At 44.5% G+C, this 20,009-nt stretch overlaps 1 protein-coding gene across 5 annotated transcripts in view; it reads left to right on the forward strand.

The window, feature by feature from the left end:
- The window catches only part of LOC138758934 (guanine nucleotide-binding protein G(I)/G(S)/G(O) subunit gamma-7), a 293,656-nt gene that overhangs the window by 56,218 nt on the left and 217,429 nt on the right, over positions 1-20,009 (forward strand). For all 5 annotated transcript variants that reach the window (XM_069928591.1, XM_069928582.1, XM_069928573.1 and 2 more), the window contains one exon: positions 15,085-15,159. The gene's annotated coding sequence lies outside the window, so the exon portion shown is untranslated. The remainder of the gene's footprint in view (positions 1-15,084; positions 15,160-20,009) is intronic.

Below are 20,009 nucleotides of genomic sequence, written 5' to 3' on the forward strand. Positions count from 1 at the left end.
CATCTGAATAATCAACGAGCAGTTGAGTTGTTGCTTCACAGTGCCAACGATCCTGTTGTGGGTGTTATTAAAACTAGCAACATTTAAATGCCACTCACTGCCTACTCCAGACAGCATTCATTTAAAACATTAGATATTTTAAAATTTTAATTTGCTGCGGTTAATGGAGATTTTTTTTCCGTGATTAGTTCAGCATTGAGTGTATTCAATACTACTACAATATTGATATCCACCAAACAATTTCAACAAGCAGAAGTCTGGTGTATCTTGTTGCCTGCCGTATAAAGATTTGTTTTGAAGTTTATTTCAACTCCGTTACTCTGTCAAAATACAGAAGATAAGCCAGTTCACTCTAAGTGAGCATTTAATTCTTCATTGGTCAGTGTATTATTTCTTAAAATTATGATCTTGCAGAGTGCCTAACTTTATTTTCCTTTTTATTTACTGCACAAAGGTAGTTTGCATGATGGTCACATAGTGACTTTGCTGATGGGGAGTGCAGCAGATGAGACAAATGCAGAGCTTTTTAAATAAATAATATTTGAATGCAGACAGTGCTGGGATCATTGCATCTTCTGCTTAATTGCCATAAGGCAGGATGAATCCTGCAGAACTGTGGTTTTGTTTCTTTCTTTTAAAATATTTTTACTGAGTTTAACATACAAGCAAAAATACAGAATTGACAATTACATAATAATTCATTTGTATTAAAAAAGCGAATGAAAAAAAGTTGATAAAAGTGCATCAATAATTGCATAACCTGAAAAACATTTAATTGAAATGATCCATGCAACCAGGTTAAATCCATTTATTGAAATAACTTGTGTAAAATAAAGGAAAAAAAGGCAAAAAAAAAAGCTAGAAACTGAAGCTAATGCTAATCTAACCCCTCCCTTTAATCAAGGTTACCTTTTGAATTAATAAAAGAAAAATCAGTAATGTGGAACCACTGGCGACCCCCGGAGAATAGGCAATGAATCACTAGAACATACATCATTCCTACACTGTCCAGCATTAGTATGTGCAGCAGCTACTGAAGTGCAAAGGTATGAGAACAGTACCTCTGGAACCAGGCTTCACAAAAGGGACAGTATTTTTTTTTAGAAATACTTTAAATTGAGGGGCCAATAATAGATGAAACAGTGGTAAAAAATATCTGGTATTCTGGTCAAAACATCATATTGTCCAGGAAATATAAATGACCAGTTATTGATCTTGCACAGATCATTTGACCAGGGTATAAGAGGTTTTTGTTACCATAAGGGTGCCTCGGCTTGTTGCAGTTGAATCAGTGAGGATCAGTGGAAGGGCATGCAATCTGCATGGATGATCGGGCCTTTCCACTACTGTTGTGTACTTCTGGTGCCTGCTTTGGTGATCTAGTTGAGCCATCTGACACCGCTGGTATGAAAGATTGCCCAGTACTCATCCTTCCACCAAGCTCTCCAAAACCTCTTTTGCAAGAGAGATAATCAAAATAGAATTTATAATTTACATTTCTTCTGCCTGATTTGGAAACCATCACTATTCACATCACTTCTTGCAAGACTGTTAGATGGCCATTTGCAAATCTAACTCCCTTTGTAGTATTCTGTAATACTATGAATCACCTGGAGCACTGGGAATCTGCTCTGCAATGATTTCTCCCCTCCCCCGACCCTGTTCATAGATTTCAACCCATCCCATCCTGTGGTCAAGTTTGACAGAATATTATGGAAAGAGTAAGGAATTTTTGCAGCTGATCAAATTAAGAACAAATGGAGGTGCTGCCGGTGCAGGCCCAAAGGGATCAACCGCCCGATGCTTATGCCAGCAGCTCAGTACAGACTTTGAACAGCCTGTTAAAGAAACTGATGGTGTTTGTAAGTAAAATCCTGCAAACGCTGACGTCTGTGCGCAAGATGGTGGCACCTGTGCTAGGCAGCGGCCATAAGGATTGCAGTCTCCAGGAGACCATTGGACTGTCTCAGGGCACCAAAAACCGGAAGAACACCCACCCCATTGAGAAGAGAACTCTGAAGGTGACCACAGCAGTGAACCAGTGAAGGGCTCAGTGGGTGAGGGATCCACACAGGCTGCAGGTGGTTTGGGATTGGGACCCCCCCCCACCCTCAGGCTATGGCTACTGGAGACTAACTCATGGGAACCAGGTATCAGAACTGGGATTCGATGGGGTGCTGAGAGCAAGAAGGGCTCCTGAAAGGCCTCAGGCACTGAAGGCTTACTGATTGTATCAGAGGTTTGGATCTGGAGTTAGGGTTACTGATGGATTGAACAGGAGTCTGTGCAGCTGCAGATACTACAGGAGTACTGGAGGTGAACCCATAGACACTCAATAATTCTGAATGGACTCTTTTGCTTCTCATTCACCTGTACTATAAGGAGCACTGGGCAATCAACACTCACTAATGGTTTGACCTGCAGCAGGCAGAAGGCAATTTCATGTAATATTACATGATCTGTACTATTATGTGACAATAGAGTTAAAGGAATCTTGAATCATTTGCCACTTTCTTGCAGTAGCCGCTGTCACATTTGTGGCCCGAAATGTGAAGTTAATAACACTAATAACGCAGATTTTACCAGTTAAACATCTCCGTGTCTTTATTCTCCAGTTTTCATTGTTCCTCCATTTCGCGCTCTTATCTCTCTCTCATACCATGTGACTTCCGGTCATGTGAATTCATCTCATGCATATTCATTATCATGACATCCCTCCTTTTACCAGAAATAAACTTTACACCTTAATGTTGAAATGTAAACACCGTCACCTTATCAAATCCCTCGGAACCAACAAACAATGTCTAACAAACAAACAAACAAGTTCAAACTCTTTCTACACACAATGTAACATGAACATGTCGTAACTAACTGTAATACAATAACTCAACTAAACAAAATGTACTTCATACAGCACTCATACACGCACTTTATGATATATGATCAAATCACTGACCCAATGTTCTTTTATCATTCCAACCGTCACAAACTTTCCCTTTTGTGATAATGCGGGCACAATTAGAAATACGGCACAAAGTCTTCATATCGTTTAGGCAGTTTCCTGTCTCGTTTCGGCCTTCCTGCGATACTATCGTCGCTACTCGGTTGTTCACTCTCAGCGTCGGAAACACTGCTCGCCACGGCCTCGGGTGCTTCTGGCACTCTAGTCCCTTCATCAGGAATGCTGGTAACTGCCTCAGGAACATCATCTGGTCTCTCAGGTTGAGCATCTCGTATTGGACTTTCAACCACCTCGCTCGATGTCTCTCTGGACTGGTACCTTTTTACACCTGACACATTTCTTTTGTACAGGACTCCAGCCGGAGACTTGACTGTTACCATACTGCCACTTCTGGATACGACAGTGTAGGGTTGATGGTAATAAGGTGTGTCTAGCTTACCACCATTCTCTTGCCTCACCAGAACATTATCTCCAGGAATGATGTCTGAGTACCTGGCTCCACGTCTCGAATCTGTGTACAGCTTTGCTGCTCCTTTCTTTTCAGCATCGTGGTCCCTCATCTCCTGGTCGTCCCTGATTTCCTTTATTTTGGGCATTTTTGTGCAGATTTTTCTCCCAAAAAATGCTTCTGCAGGACTTTCTCCTGTGGTTGCATGAGGCGTTGCCCGATAGACAGCTACATAAGATAGCAATGCTTCTCGCCAATTTTGTCCTTCTGCGTGAGCAATCCGTAATCGTTTTTCAATGGACTGATTTTGTCTCTCTACTTCCCCGTCGGCTTGCAGCCATTTCGGAGTTACTTTATGATGGTGGATACCTGTGGTCCTCATGTATTCAGCAAATGTCTCTGAAATGAATTGTGGACCATTGTCAGAGTATAGCGTAACAGGCAATCCATATCTTGCGAAGATCTCTGCTAATGCTTGTATTGTTTTTTCAGTGGTCGTGGACCTCATCACAGAGTACTCATAGTATCTGCTGTAGTAATCTATCACTACCATGATTGATTCACCAGTCGGTACAGGTCCAAGAAAATCAACGGCTACGTCGATCTACGGTCCTGTCGGGAGTTGCGTACTCCGGATCGGCTCTGGAGGATTACTCCTACTTGTGATTTGACATCCATGGCAAGTTTTGACGAATTTCTCTGCGTCTTTATCACAACCTGGCCACCATACTTTACTCCTGAGGTTTTGCTTGGTACCAACAATACCTAGGTGTCCTTCATGAGCTAAGGATACGATCTTTGGTCTCAACCTCTGTGGTATCACCAATCTACAACCTCTCAATACACACTGTCCGATGCAACAAAGTTCGTCTCTAATGGGAATGTAAGCCTTGTGAGTACACTTGTCCCATTGTCCACTCTGGATACATTCTCTCACTTCCATGAGTTCTGGGTCATGTTCGGACTCTCTCTCGACTTCCTTCGTGGTCACAGCTTTCGGTGTCGACTGAATAGCTACGAAGCGTACAAAGCTCCCTGCTTCTGTCCCCAATTCTGACTTAGATTGTGGGCATCCATCCTTCACCAATCTGGACAGCGGATCAGCAATGCTTGCTTTCCCGGCAATGTGAACTACTTTATATTTGTAGGGTTGGAGTCGGAGTACCCATCGCTCTATTCTGGCAAACGGTTTGGATCTAGCAGCATAGATTACCTCTAATGGCTTATGATCTGTGATGAGTTCAAATTCAATGGCATACAAATATGCATGGAACCTCTCACAGGCCCATACAAGTCCGAGTGCTTCTTTCTCTGTCTGAGAATATCTTCTTTCCACATCTGACAACGATCTGCTGGCGTAGGCAATGATTCTTGGTTCTACATCATGCATCTGGACCAACACGGCTCCTAAACCAACGGGACTAGCATCTGCTATGACTTTGGTTGGTGCAGCCGGATCATAATATCCAAGAGTATCAGCATCTGTCAGACTTTGCTTCAGCGTTGTGAACGCTTTCTTCTGCTCCGATCCAAAATGAAATGGTACACCTTTCCTGGTTAGTTTCCTTAGTGGTTCTGCCACTGTAGCAAAGTTAGGGATGAACTTTGCACAATAATTGACCAATCCCAGGAAACTCCTCACCTCCGTTGCATTCTGGGGTGCACGTGCATCTGCAATGGCCTTCACCTTGGCCTCTGCTGGGTTTAGTCCTTCCCGTGTAAGTCTGTGTCCCATGAAGTCCATTTCTGACACACCGAACTGGCACTTGTTTCCATTCACGGTAAGGCCTGCCTCCTGTAGTCTAGATAGTATACGCCTCAACCGTCTGTCATGCTCTTCCTTTGTAGGTGCATGGACTATGATGTCATCAGAAATGTTGGCAACTCCAGGAATGCCTTGAATCACTCGATGGATTTCATACTGGTAGATCTCAGAAGCTGCATTAATGCTGAACGATAGTCTCTTGTATCGGTACAATCCACAGTGAGTCACAAATGTTGTTACGTCTTGGGATTCTGTGTCCAGCTCTAATTGATGATAGCCCCATTTTAAATCAATTTTTGAGAATATCTTACTGGTAGTTAACTCCTGAAGTATTTCCTCCACTGTTGGTATAGGGTGTCGTTCTCGAATTATAGCTTCATTGGCCATCCTCATATCAACACACAGTCTTATGTCACCATTTGGTTTGGGCACAATCACTACTGGGCTGACCCATTGTGTCGAATGTTCCACAGGTTCAATAATGTCTCGCTCGATCAATTCTTTAATTTTGGCTTCAACTTTCCCACGAAGTCCAAACGGAGTTCTGTGCACTGGTTGCGCCTTGGGTTTGACCGTTTTGTCCACCGCTAGCTTTAGTTGTCGACCTTTCAGCTTTCCTACTCCTTGGAAGACTGCGAGGAATTCTTGCTTCATATCCTCGTATGACTGAACTGAATTGACACGAGCTCCAATATGAAGTATTGCCAGGTCTTGCACTGTGTGTCTACTCAGCAATGGTTCTCCCCTCTCGTCTATGACAACAAACTCTGCTTCGGTGTACTTATCACCAGCTTCAACAGTTGCAGTAAAACATCCAATGGTCTGCAATGGCTTGGTTGCTGTGTATGGATACAGTTTCTTGGAGCACTTCTTTGAGGTACAGATGATCTTTTTCCTTTTCAATTTCTCCCATAAATGTCGATCAACTACATTACTGTCACTGCCTGAGTCTACAATGACCTGAACTGTCACACCACCAATGATCACTGGGACCTTCTCATGATGTACATCATTCAATGTAAATTGATACTATCTCTGTCCATCCTGGTTATCATCATCATCGTCACTTTCTGGGTCACCGTCTATATGGCGAATAGTGTCTTTCTTTCCAGGATACTTTCTTTTCCCCCAAGCTTTGCCTTTGGAAGCTGTGCTCTTCCCCTTCTGGTCTGCATTCGACTTGCTTTTGCACTTCTTTGCAAAGTGGTCCTTACCTCCGCACTGTCTGCAAAGTTTGCCTTTTGCTGGGCAGCATGGGTCTTTTCCAAAATGACCTCTGTTTCCACATCGATAACACTCCACGTCATGTGTCGACATATATCTTGGCTGGTTATGGCGATGCGAGAGCCTCTTAACTTGCTGGCTTGAGTTGTCCTTCAGGGTCATGGTATGAAATTTCCCCTCAACAGCCTCTAATGCAGCAGCAATGGCTAAAGCATCGGTGAGCTTCAACTCACTCCCTTTTTCCAGCAGACGTCTCCTGAGCTTGTCTGATCTGCAGTGCTGCACGACTTGATCCAATAATTGGTTGTCCAAATCAGCTGCCATGTAATTGCATCCAACAGCCAGCTGGCGCAATCTCGTCACGTACTGAGCAATTGTTTGTCCATCTTCTTGTTTCGTTCTCCGAAACAAATGGCGTTGAAATGTAGCATTCGGTGTCACTACATAGTGTGCATTCAATGCATCGACCGCTTTCTGGTATTCATCCTTCCTTCCTGTATTCAACAGTGTCTTAAAAGTTTCCCGAACTGCGGGTCCTGCGGTGAAAAAAAGTAACGCCCTTCTCTGCGCTTTTTGTTCCACTGTACCGCTATCGAGAAATAGGCCACGACTGTCGGCGTAGGCTTCAAATTCTTCCAGCCATGCCTTCCACTTCACACTCACAGTGCTTGCATCACCCGTCGGGTCAAAATGAGGAACACCTCGAAGTGTTAGAAAGTCAGCTTCTGCGCCTGCCATGAGGAAACTTTTTTCAGCCCAAAGCCACCGAATCAAAGATCAAAATTCTTATCACATTGAAGTTCCAAAATGTTGTTGTTTTAATCCTCGTCGCCAATGTCACATTTGTGGCCCGAAATGTGAAGTTAATAACACTAATAACGCAGGTTTTACCAGTTAAACATCTCAGTGTCTTTATTCTCCAGTTTTCATTGTTCCTCCATTTCACGCTCTTCTCTCTCTCTCATACCATGTGACTTCTGGTCAGGTGAATACATCTCATGCATATTCATTATCATGACAGCCGCCAGATCTCTCTGGACATGCGATGGGCTGGATTGTTCTCATGCTGGCTTGTCACCACATTCCTCCACCCCCGGCCCTTGTTGAATCTACTCACTACAGCTCTGTGAGATCAATTGACGCACATTGGTAGACAATTTCTTTCAAATAAATTAAACAATTTTAAAATTACTTTAAAAGGTCATTAATTTACTTAAAAGCAAATGACTTCAACTAATATGAATTAATTAAAATATAAACTGATGTCAATTTAAAGAAAAATGTTAACCACTTGCCTCTATAAGAAATGATGCAATACACATGTTCAATGAGCTGAGTGAGAGCTCAGCTCATCCAGTTTCCAGATTTCAGGGTGTGTGCATGGAGACATGCTGGCCACCACTGCACTGCCTCAGCCTCTACTGTAGTCAGCAAGCCTCTCTCTGGCATCACCAGCTAAAGACCAGCATGTCCTGGCCTAGCGAACTTTTGGCAGAACTGAAGTTTGGGATTGCTGCATTGTTTTTCAAAATATTAAAGTTCAAAGTAAATCTTGAACACATCATTAAGTGCACAAGATTGATTCTGAGATTTACCTACAGATTTATAATAGAATTCAAAATTATGTGGTGAGGCCACATTTTTGAACAAATCAAAACTACTTTAGTGGTAAAGAAGGTTGCACTTTTTTAAGCAGAAGTGAAAATAATACAGTAAAAACCCCTGGTGTCTGGCACCTCTGGGGATTGGTAGATGCCAGATAAATGTATTTTGCGGTTGCTTGATACTTTCTCTTACAATTCCTAACTAATACATCTGCATTAAGAAGAAACAGTTTAAAATACAATAATTACACAAAACTAACTTGCATGAATATATAAACCTTAAAACATTTTACTTTAAATTTTTATTTTAAATTATTATTTAAAAATTATAGACATTCAGCACGGTGACAGGCTATTTCGGCCCACGAGTCTGTGCCACCCAATTTACACCCAATTAATCTACACCCCTGGTACGTTTCTAATGGTGGAAGGAAACCAGAGTCCCTGGGGAAAACCCACACAGACACATGGGATTCGAACCCCAATCCCGATTGCTGGCGCTGTAAAGATGTGGACTAAATGCTATGCCAACCTTGCCACCCCTTGTTATGCCAACCATAACCTTATTTTCAGTTACATTCTTAGAAAACATTTAACTATTGCTACATCTGCAGGTTCCTACCCCTCCACGGAGCCACCCAAAAGATGAACCATAACATTATAGATAATTAATCCCCTTAACCCAAGTTTACAGTTAGCCGACGCCATTGCTGTTTCACACAACTTTATTCAAACAGCTCCAAAGCACTCCGTTGGCTGAATATTTGCTCCCATATTCACCAAAGGTTTATGTATTACTTCAGAGAACATTTACAATTTTAAACTTGTGTATTTTTTACCTATTACTTTATTTTTATGTAGCCGCGCACTACTCAAAGTAAAGACACACACGCAAGTGTAGTCAGGTATAGCTCTCGCTTATTGGGGTTGAAGCCCAACTTTTGTACTGTTTGTATTCCCGCCGTTTGCATGCATTTGCTGATGTCATTGCCTGCATAACAATAGCAGATTTATTCTTACATGACAATACCTTCCCCACGCGCTGTCCCTATCTGTTGGCTGTGCAGTGGGGCCAGTGCCACTGCGAGGTCTGCTGGCTCTTGGTTGCGCTTGCCGCCCAGAGTGGCAGGCCGATTGCTGTGGCGGCGATCTCTCCAAGAACTAGTGATATTGTCTTTGGTGCCCTAAGGCAGTGTCTCTGTAGGCTTTGGTGGCCTGCCGCTCTTGCATGGTGAACGTGTCTCGACAGGGTGAGCTGGGTCCAGGTGTGCCAGCTTTAACCCGTCTGTAGTGAAGACCACCTTCTTGCCTCCAACCTCCAGCTCGAACGTGGTGCTGTTGTGTATGACCTGTAATAGACCCTCATATGACCTCTGTAGCAGTGGATGGAGTGGACCCCTGCAAATGCAGACATACTCACAGTCCTGCAGGTCTTTGGGTATGTTGGTCCTCACGTGTCCATGCCTGGTCGATGGAGGTCAGGTTGCCCGTGGTAGTTTTTCTACCCAGTTGAGTCCCTGTAGTCTGGCCATGAGTGCAGATTTGAGGTGCCTATGGAAGCACTCCACCAGCCCATGTGATTGCGGGTGATAGGCTGTCATGTGGTATAGCTGAGCGGCCCACAGGCTGGTGAGGTTGGACCATAAGCTGGAGTTGAATTGGGCCCCTCTGTCCAATGTAATGTGAGAGGGTATGCTGAACCGTGCCCCCCAGGAGGAGATGAGGGCCCTGGCACATAAGGTCATGGAGGTGTCTGCCATCAGGACTGCTTCTGGCCACCTGGTTAAACGGTCAACCATTGTGAACAGGTAGCAGAATCCCTGGGATACTGGTAGATGTCCCATGATGTCCACATGGACGTGGTCAAACCTTCGCTCCGCGAGCTCAAAATGATGTGGTGGGGTTTTGGTATGCTGCTGTGCCTTGGCTGTTTGGCACTGCGTGCACGCCTTCGCCCATCTGCTGACATGTTTCCACAATCCATGCCACACATATTTGCTGGCTACCAGTCAGACTGTGGTCCTGATGGATGGGTGAGTTAGCCTGTGGATGGAATGAAAAACCTGCCATCTCCAAGCTGCTGGGACAATAGATCTGGCCTGTCCGGTAGCTATGTTGCACAGGAGGGTGGTGCTACCTGTGTCAACTGGGATGTCCTGGAGTTGCAGTCCTGATATGACTGTCCTGTACTGGGGCAACTCCATGCCATTTTGCTGCTCCTTTGCCAGTGCCACGAAATCCGCTCCCTTCGATAGTGCGTGGATGTTTGGCCTGGATAGTATATCCGCCACCACTTTGTCCTTGCCTGTGTCATGCCACACGTCTGTGGTGTACTCAGAGATGTATGACAGGTGACGCTGTTGGCCAGCTGACCAGGGCAAAGGTCAGGGGTTTGAGGTTGGTAAAGACTGTAAATGTCCTGCCCTCGAGGAAGCACCAAAAGTGGCAGGTGGCTAAGTTTGGTGCCAGTAGCTCTCTGTCGAAAGCACTATACTTCAGTTCTGGAGGCCGCAGATGTTTGCTGAAGAAAGCCAGTGGCCACCAACTTCCTTTGATCTGCTGCTCCAGAACTCTGCTGATCGCCGTTCCTCAGGGCTGTTGGAACGTCTGACTTGGAATATGCCAGGAGAGCGGTGTCTGCCAGGACTTCATTGGCCTTCACAAAAGCCTCTGCTGACTCTTTGTCCCATGTTAAGTCTTTGGCCTTGCCCACCATCTGCGCGAACAAGGGTTGCATGATTCTGGTAGCTGAGGGAATGAACCTGTGATAAAAATTGATCATCCCCATGAACTCTTATAGTTCCTTGGTCGTGCTGGGCCTTGTAAATTTCCGGATGGCCTCTACCTTTCTGGGTAGTGGTGGGTCCCTTCCTTAGTTATCCTATGGCCCAGGAAGTCTATGGTCTCCAACTCGAACTGGCATTTGGCTGGATTGATCTTCAGTCCACACTCACTCAGCCAGGTGTAGAGGTTGTGGAGGTGCACCAAGTGTTCTTGCCAGTCTTTGATCGCCACGAGGATGTCATCTAGCTAGACAAAGATGCCATTCAGGTCTTGGCCCACTGCGTCCATCTGCTGGAAGGTTTGCATGGCATTCTTCAACCCAACTGGCACGCACAAGAATTTGAACAAGCAGAAATGGGTGATGATGGCGGCCTTGGGAATGTTATCAGGGTGTACTGGGATCCGATGGTATTCCTGGATGAGGACCACTTTCTAGCAGATCTTCTCCCCGTGCAGGTTGGCCGCAAAGTCTTGAATGTGCAGCATGGGGTAATGATCTGGCGTGTGGCCTCATTGAGATGATGGTAGTTGCCACATGGTCTCCAACCCTCAGTGGCCTTGGTCACCATGTGCAGGGGAGAAGCCCATGGACTGTTTGACTCCCATACTATGCCAAGCTCTTCCAGCTTCTTGAACTCCTTTGCTAGTTGGAGCTTCTCTGGGGTGGGGGGAGTCGTCTAGCTCATGTGTGTAGGGGTGGGCCTTGGGGGAGGATGTGATGCCGCACTCTGTGCCGGGGCATCTCTGTGGTGAACTGGGGGGGTAGGCTCTGTCAGGAACTCTGCCAGGATCGTGGTATACTCGTCCGTGGATTGCTGCACTGAGTCCAGTTGGAGAGCTGGGAGCCTGGCATCCTTGAAGGGGAAAGTCTGTACGTGAACCAGTCTCCAACCCTTCAGGTCCACCAGCAGGCTGTGGGCGCACAGAAAGTCTGCTCTGAGAAGCGGCTGTTCCACTGCTGCCAACATGAATACCAACGAGAAGAGGCTGCCTGTCAACTGCAGTTGAACCCTACGCATGCCATAGTTTCCTGACTGTGCTGCAGTTGGCAGCCCTCAGCGTGGGACCCACTTGCTTATTTCTGGTTTCCTGCCCCAATGTAGGCAGGACGCTGACCTCTGCTCCTGTGTCCATGAGGAACCACTGTCTGGATTGACAGTCCCTCATGTTCAGGAGGCTGATTTGTTGGCCAGCCGCTGTGGTCATCAGTGAAGGTTGACCCCGGCGTCTCCCTGGAATGTGCATGGCGGTCAGCATCGGCAGGTTCCGGATCCCCATCACTGGTGATAGAAGCACCACTGGTCATTGGGCTCACTTCCATTGTGGGGTTGCTTTTCCTTCGGTGGGCTGGTCTGGGTCTGGCTGTGGGGTTTGGCGATGAACCCCATGGACGCTGGGCACTTTTCTTTCTGCTTCCATAGGATGTCAGCTTGTGCTGCGAATTTGCGGGGGCCACTGAAGTCAGTGTCTGCCAGGAGCAGTTGAATGTCCTCAGGTTGTTGCTCTAGGAATGCCTACTCAAACATTATGCAGGGCTTATGCTACCCATCAGGGCCGATGGGGGCCTGTCTCCCAGCCCGTCCAAGTGGAGCAGACGTGCCCCTCTCTCAGGACTGGTGAGAGCCTGAAGGTCTCAATTTGTAAGTCTTTGAAGGCGGTTTAGGCACACTCTGACGGGGGCCCCTGGATGAAATTGGCCACCTGGCTTGCCATGTCCTGGTCCAGGGCACTCACCATGTGATAGTACTGGGTGGACTCTGGTGTGATCTGCCGGATCTAAAACTGTCCTTCAGCCTGGTCAAATCATACGCGTGGCTGAAGGTTGGCAGCTTCAGGGCGATTGCATGAACTGTTGCCAGCTCGCTCATCGTTGGGATTTAGATGCTGTCCAAACCGCCGGGGTCACTAATTGAAGGCGTGTGCTACTCGAAGTAAAGACACATGCATGAGTGTAGTCAGGTATAGCTCTCATTTATTGGGGCTGAAGGCCGAATTTTATACTGTTTGTGTTCCCGCCGTTTTCCCCCATTTGCTGATGTCACTGCCCGCATAACAATAGCGGGTTTCTTGCACACGGCTACATACTTACATGACAATGCCTTCTTCCCTGCACACTGTTCCTATCTGTGCAGTGGGGTCAGCGCCATGTTGGGGATGCTGGCCCCTACGCTGCCTTAGCAACCTGTTCGCTTGCTGAGGCCAGTGCCGCTGCGTGGTCTACTGGCTCTTGGATGTGCTCGCTGCTCAGAGCACCGGGCCCGATTGCCGCCATGGCATGCTGCTACACTGATTTATTTTCCTCAATGTTTTTTTTCAGATTGCTGGAGGCTGCAGGTTGCTTGAATTCCAGATACCAAGAGTTTTATTCTATTAATATCTTAAAAAATGGGAAATTCTTCATTCATTTCTTTCATTTTGTAAAAATGAAATGAATGAATGAAGACCTTACAAGAGCGTGTGCAGAAACAAATTTTTACATGCCAGCAAGTTTGAGACAGTGTGGACTTTGTTTATTGAAATACATGCCATAGAGTAGCATAAGAAATTTAAAATAAATTCTACATTTTTTTTAAAAATCAAATGCAGCACACTTTTTAATATATAATTCTAGTCTTTTCAGCTCTTCAACCTTATTTAAAAAATACAGCAGACATTTTGGACAGTAAAAATTGGTAGTTTTTGTTTTTTCCATTTCTGTTGTTGGTTCTTGGGTTACAGTGCCACATAGTGGATTCACTTTAACTGGTGCCTCATGCAGCCAAGTGTTGAATATTCCCTTACTCCTAATAGGAAAATTATTCCTGGTAGCAAGGAAGTGAGGGGTTATTGAAGCAGTTTGGTATACCCAGACTTCATGTAAAGTACTTTCTAACCACTGACAGTGGTGGACATCAGGTCATTAATAGTGGTGAACATTGGTGTAGCATATGGTTGAATTTTGTGTTGGAGGTGATCGTCTTGGTATTTAAGTAAGACATTAGGTCAGTCCGACTCTGGATGTAATCTGGTTTACATAGTAGGCTGGGATGAGCAGCTCCATTATTCAAAACCATTGGTAAATTGAGTTTTTCAAAAATTTTCTATAGAAAAGAAACTAAGTTTCCTATTACTACCCTTCTCTTCTGATATCATTTTTGGAAATTTGAAACAACAGAATGAAATACAGTATTGTCATATCAAGCAATCCAAGATTTGTATCCCAGAGAAATGAGAAGGAGAAGAAAAATGCAGTTGGAAAAGCAAATGATGCAAAAATAGAATGTTTTGTTCGTTAATTATGTATACAACTGAAATTAATATTTATATATCTACACATCTATATCTATAGATGTGTGTGTGTGTGTGTGTGTGTGTGTGTGTGTGTGTGAGTGAGTGTGTGAGTGAGTGAGTGTGTGTGTGTGTGTGTGAGTGTGTGTGAGTGTGTGTGTGTGTGTGAGTGAGTGAGTGAGTGTGTGTGTGTGAGTGTGTGTGAGTGAGTGAGTGAGTGTGTGTGTGTGTGTGTGTGTGTGTGTGTGTGTGTGTGTGTGTGTGTGTGTATTAATACTGTATTTAATTCAGGTGCAGGTTGAGGACCCCTATCAGAAATGCATGGGACCAGAAGTGTTTCAGATTTTGGATTTTTTTGGAGTTTTGAGTAATAATGTAGCATCAGCAGAATACTGTTAAACAACAACAAACAATGCAGGCTTTCACCTACCTATGATGCTGTGTTTTGATCAAAAGGTTGCAGTACACTGTGGGGTTTTTTCAGTGCAATAATGTTGCTGGTCCATGTTATACTCAAAACATGACATTTTAGGTGGAGATAAATTTTAGATTTCACACATGAAAATAATGTTTTGTACTTACCTTGATTCAGAACCATTTTGGCTATTTCACCATTGGTCATTTTCAATAATATTTTTGTACCACAGAGCAGAGAATAAGTAAAAAACATAATGAGTAATGCACATAGGTCTGGCGGTGACGAGGATTGGTAACAAACTGGCACCAACAGCAGGTCAGAGCCCCACATGGGCAAGTGAGATCAGGTGTGGAATTTTCCACTTGTGGCATCACGTCAGTGCTCAAAAAGATTTGGATTTTGGAGCATTTTGTATTTCAGATTTTTGGATAAAGGATACTCAGCCTGTATTAGAAAGTGATAGTGAATGCAAAAACACGATCATTTTGGCACACTCAAAATTTTGACCTTTAAATTGTTTATTCAATCAGAGCTATGATAATCTTTTATATTACTGAACAGTTTTCCAGTTTTTAGATTATCTGATGCATCTAATTTTTCCTATTCTTTTAGATTTTTGACTGAGAAGGAAGATCAACCTTTCCTCAGACCTTTGCCAAACTTTGATCTGCAATTGGCTAGCAGCAGGTATGCAAAAGTACTTCAGTCTAACATGTTCTCCAGTATATGCCTCCCTGTAGAAGAGTATTTGGTGAATGGTGTTCAGTGTATATTCAAAAATTAATATAAATTCAGTATTACAATTGCTTTTCTTTGTTAGGATCTATTTCAGTTTCTCTTCTTTATGGCCCATCTTGTTGATGATACTCAGATTTGAAAATGAAATTGAATATAAACGTAACTTGCTGTTTTCAGAACCATTCTGAATGTTTCTTTCACCAAAGAATGGAAAATAGAATTCCTTAAAAGTTTAACTTGTGGGACCTCGAGAAAACACAGTTCCAGTTTGTGGTGATAGGTTTTGAGTGTATTACTGCACTTGAGAGTAACTAGACCTTTAAAAAGCAGATTGTAGAATTGGGAAACTAGAAAACCAAGCAGATGAGAAGTAATAGGTGAATGGGTCCATACATATTAGCGATCTACCAAATGTGTTTTCAAAGAGCTCTAAAAAACTGCTAGATTCATTAATCTTGTACAAAAATAGCTATTGTGTTTCAGAAACAGTAGGCTATACCAGGCCTCACACAATTAGCACTTATTTTCACAGTTCTAATCTTAGGATTCAGTTCTTAAAATGTGAAACAATTAAATATACTCTTCCAGCTGCTGAGGAGCGTTGATAAGAAATTAACACAGCTGTGATGATCGGAGAAGGGTAACATTATCTACCTCTGTTCTCCCGGGAAGCAGAGGGGCCTGATCAGAAGTACAGTGTTGTGCTGTTCCATGGAGCACATTGGGGAGTGTGGCGCTGTTCCATGGAGCTCATTGGGGTGTGTTGTGCTGTTCTGTGGAGCTCATTGGGGAGTGTTGCGCTGTTCCATGGAGTTCATTGCAGAGTGTAGCGCTGTTCCATGGAGCTCATTGGGGAGTGTTGTGCTGTTCCATGGAGCTCGTTGGGGAGTGTTGTGGTATTCCATGGAGTTCGTTGCAGAGTGTAGCCCTGTTCCATGGAGGTTGTTGGGGAGTGTTGCGCTGTTCTATGGAGCTCATTGGGGTGTGTTGCGCTGTTCCATGGAGGTTGTTGGGGAGTGTTATGCTGTTCTATGGAGTACATTGGGGAGTGTTGCGCTATTCTGTGGAGCTGATTGGGGAGTGTTGCGTTGTTCCATGGAGCTCGTTGGGGAGTGTTGCATTGTTCTGTGGAGCTCATTGGGGATTGTTGCACTGTTCTGTGGAGCTCATTGGGGAATGATGCACTGTTCTATGGAGTTCGTTGGGGAGTGTTGTGCTGTTCTGTAGAGCTCATTGGGGAATGTTACACTGTTCTATGGAGTTCGTTGGGGAGTATTGTGCTGTTCTGTAGAGCTCATTGGGGAATGTTACACTGTTCTATGGAGTTCGTTGGGGAGTGTTGTGCTGTTCCATGGAGCTCATTGGAAATGTTGCGCTGTTCCATGGAGTTCATTGGGGAGTGTTGCACAGTTCCATGGAGCTCTCTAGGGAGTATTGCGTTGTTCCATGTTATGCTGCCCGACTTTTTTTGTACTCAGTGACAACAGGTGGTCCCTGCCCTCACTACCAGGTGTCTGTGATGTTCTCATGAGATTCGTGCAGTACTGTCTCTTGGTTTCCCTGATGGCCTTGCGAAGATAGTACTTGAATATCTTGTATTGGCCCAGGTCCTCTATCTCAACTACCTCTATCCTGGCCTTCAGAAGAGAATGGACCTCGTGGTCTGCTATGAACTCGTCCTCGCGGTCACAGTGCTGGAGGTGGTAATATTTACTAAAGGTGGTTGCTGCTTGACTGTGGGCCAGTTTGCCCACTCAAAGCAGTTACATCAGATATCATGTGTCAGTCAGTCCTACATTGAAAGCCTTTGACAATTGGCCCTCCTTCCTCTGGTTTTGATTATATCTATGTAGAATGATCGCAGCCTAAAGATCTGATTTGCCAACATGCAGGAGTAGAATGGAATGATGGTTTCTATCATAAAGTATGGTTTCCACCTTACAGAAAGGCAAACCCTATGTTCTCCTCATTCCTCCCTTCTTTGCAACAAAAAATATGCTTGGTTCTCTAACTTTTTCTAGTTCTGTTGAAAAGTAATCAACTTGAAACATTAAGTTGATCTGTTTCCCTCTCCACTGATGGCATGAGATCTGCTGAGTAGGTCCAACATTTATGTTTCATTTCATCTGTCTGAAACAGTTGGATGTACTGAAGTGAGACAATCATGACAGAAGGAAGTAATTTGTCACATTGTCTGCCTTTGTCATGCTGGCTGGACACCAATGTCGATCTTTTTCCAAGGATAGAAGTTCTGACTTTCTGTTAGCAATTATACTAAGGAAAAAAAAAGGCAGCACTGTGGCAGCTGATGTAGCAACAATGGTGGTATGGACCCAGAGAGGTGGGGAGCAGAGACACATTGACATTAACTGCCCTGTGTCGTGTGTGATATCACAACACTCATTTCACAAACAGCCTCTTAAAACACACGAACCATGTCCAAGATGGTGACACCCATGCTTGGTAGCAGACTATTGCAGGCTAAACGGGAGCAATGGGCCTGCACAGAGCTCCAGAGTGGGGGAACATCCCCTTCCTTCTTTCTGCCAAGAAGGACAAGTCTGGGAGTGGACCGTATGGGGAAGGAGACCACAGAAGCAGACCAGAGAAGAAGTCAGTGGCTAAAGGATTCACACCAAGCTGCAGGCTGCTGCAGACTAGCTCATGTGATTCAGGTGTAGAGTCTGGGATTCATGAGAGTTCCATTGGCAAGCAGGGATCCCGAAGGGCCTTGGGTGTTAATGCTTTATGATCTTATTGGAGGATTGGCACCTGGAGCTCGGGTTCACTGCTGGAACACATTGGAAGCTGTGTGGCTGCAGAAATTACGGGAAAACAGGAGACAAATCCATGGGCAGTCAATGTTTCTGAAGGGACTCTCTTTAGCTTCTCTTTCTCATATTGGTCGGATCGCTGGGCTAGTGGAACCTCTTTATGTGTCATTATGGAAAATAAAAGTTAAATATTGTGTATTTATGAACATGATAATAAACGAACCTTGAATATCTTTGGTTTAATATACTGGTTACATATTTGTTTTTGGCTACTATTTTATACCACTCATAATCAACCTGCTATAAATTTGCAGCTTCCTTTTTAAAAATGTCTGATATTGACTATAGGAACAGAAACTTATCCATTTGGCTTTGACACACTGAGGTTTATGCTGTATTAAAGAAAATCAGTTGGATATTTGTTGAAGTCACTTTTCATTTTACATCATTCCCAATTTACAAAAAACATACACATAGCTGCTGCGTACCAGGAAATTATTCCCAAATTCCCGGAATGCAGTCTGTGTAAAGAAATCAGAATGGAAATGAGTGACTTAACCCTGAGATGAACTTTAAATTTAATATCCATGAAATCACCTGTTTATGTGGGTTTTACAGTGTGACCTGTGAAGTGTTGCCTTTTTAGTAGTTTACACATGACCCACTAACAATGAAGACGCTGTTTACATCCGGTACCGCACGGATGGCAGTCTCTTCAATCTGAGGCGCCTGCAAGCTCACACCAAGACACAAGAGAAACTTGTCCGTGAACTACTCTATGCAGACGATGCCGCTTTAGTTGCCCAATCAGAGCCAGCTCTTCAGCGCTTGACGTCCTGTTTTGCGGAACCTGCCAAAATGTTTGGCCTGGAAGTCAGCCTGAAGAAAACGGAGGTCACCATCAGCCAGCACCCCACCATGACTACCAGCCCCCCCACATCTCCATCGGGCACACAAAACTCAAAACGGTCAACCAGTTTACCTATCTCGGCTGCACCATTTCATCAGATGCAAGGATCGACAATGAGATAGACAACAGACTCGCCAAGGCAAATAGCGCCTTTGGAAGACTACACAAAAGAGTCTGGAAAAACAACCAACTGAAAAACCTCACAAAGATAAGCGTATACAGAGCCGTTGTCATACCCAAACTCCTGTTCGGCTCCGAATCATGGGTCCTCTACCGGCATCACCTACGGCTCCTAGAACGCTTCCACCAGCGTTGTCTCCGCTCCATCCTCAACATTCATTGGAGCGCCTTCATCCCTAACATCGAAGTACTCGAGATGGCAGAGGCCGACAGCATCGAGTCCACTCTGCTGAAGATCCAGCTACGCTGGGTGGGTCACATCTCCAGAATGGAGGACCATCGGCTTCCCAAGATCGTGTTATATGGTGAGCTCTCCACTGGCCACCGTGACAGAGGTGCACCAAAGAAGAGGTACAAGGACTGTCTAAAGAAATCTCTTGGTGCCTGCCACATTGACCACCGCCAGTGGGCTGATATCGCCTCAAACCGTGCATCTTGGCGCCTCACAGTTCGGTAGGCAGCAACCTCCTTTGAAGAAGACCGCAGAGCCCACCTCACTGACAAAAGACAAAGGAGGAACAACCCAACACCCAACCCCAACCAATCAATTTTCCCCTGCAACCACTGCAACCGTGTCTGCCTGTCCCGCATTGGACTTGTCAGCCACATTCGAGCCTGCAGCTGACGTGGACATTTTACCCCCTCCATAAATCTTCGTCCGTGAAGCCAAGCCAAAGACATGACCCACTTTCTTGCTAAATAAATGGAAGCTTTTCACAAAGAGAAAAGAAATCATCACTGGTCTTTAATGGTTGTACTATCTTCCTTTTTGTTTTGTTATATTCCAGAACAGATTTTTTGTTCATTAACATTATACACCTAAAGACTGGAATGCACAGAAAAGCATTACACATTATTGTTGGTCATTATCCTAAAAACAAAAAAAAAGCAGCATTCCATTTTATACAACTTTAGAAAATATGTAATTATGTTTT

Source organism: Narcine bancroftii, chromosome 1 (assembly GCF_036971445.1).
Source record: "Narcine bancroftii isolate sNarBan1 chromosome 1, sNarBan1.hap1, whole genome shotgun sequence".
NCBI lineage: Eukaryota > Metazoa > Chordata > Chondrichthyes > Torpediniformes > Narcinidae > Narcine > Narcine bancroftii.